This window comes from Elephantulus edwardii, unplaced genomic scaffold, assembly GCF_000299155.1.
Source record: "Elephantulus edwardii isolate Elephantulus edwardi_28Jun2011 unplaced genomic scaffold, EleEdw1.0 scaffold00067, whole genome shotgun sequence".
In the NCBI taxonomy this organism is placed as follows: Eukaryota; Metazoa; Chordata; class Mammalia; order Macroscelidea; family Macroscelididae; genus Elephantulus; species Elephantulus edwardii.
Window position 1 is genome coordinate 13869536 of NW_006399817.1, and position 1121 is coordinate 13870656.

Consider the following 1121-nt stretch of genomic DNA (forward strand, 5'->3'; position numbering starts at 1 on the left):
GCCCCCCATTTGTTCTTTTCTTTGAAAAGTAAAAGAAAAATTCTCTCATTGTTATACAATCCCTCCTCCCAAATCCACTCTGTTATGCTGCCTTCATTCTAGACTCCAGTCATAACAATAAAACCTAATCATATACCCCTTTTAAACAGTTCTCTCCTCACCTGTTCCAATACAGTATACATTATTTTTTTCCTCTTTCTCAGTGAAGGGGAATTTTTTATGACCTGCTCAATTTCTTCTTTTGTGGTGGGTCTATTGAAGTGTTCTACATCTGTCTGTGTCAATTTGGTTAGGGCATGAGGTTCAAGAAAATTGTCCATTTCCTCTAAATTTTCAAATTTATTAGAGTATAGCTTTTCATATGGTAATATAAGTTTAATTTCCTCTGGTTCTATTCAAATATCACCTCTATCATTCCTTAATTCAGTTATTTGTATCTTCTCCTTTTTGTGCTGTTGTTAAGTTTGCCAGTAGTTTATCAATTTTATTGACCCTTTGGAAAAACCAACTCCTGGTTTTGTTGATGGTTTCAATTGTTTTTGTTTTTATCTCATTGATTTCAACACTTATCCTTAAAATTTCCTTTCTTTTAGAGCCTATGGGGTTAGATTATTGTTTTTCTATGATGAAGGTTTTGAGTTAGATCATAAATTTTGTTTCATTCTTCATTTATAATATTGCCTATTGCTATGAACTGTTAACTGAGGGCTGTATTAGTTGCAACCCAGAAGTTTTGGTATGTTGCATTTTCATTATCATTTGTTTCATGGAACTTTTTTATTTAATTCTTTATTTGTTCTAAAACCCAATTGTGTTCTGGTAGAGTATTATTAACTTCTGTATTATGGTTTTATAAGGTTTATCTTCTTATGGTTAATTTCTAGTTTTATGTCCTTGTGGTCTGAGAAAGTACTTTGTATTATTTCACTGTTTGTTTGGTTTTGAGGTTTTTTTTTTATCTGTTGAGTTTTGTTTTGTTTTCTTACATGCAATTAATCCTGGAAAATATGCCATGTGCACTTGAGAAGAAAGTGAATTGAATTTTAGTTGGGTGCAGTACTTGCAATACATCTACAATGTTGAATTGACTGTGTAATTTAGATTTCTGCATCTTTGTTAAG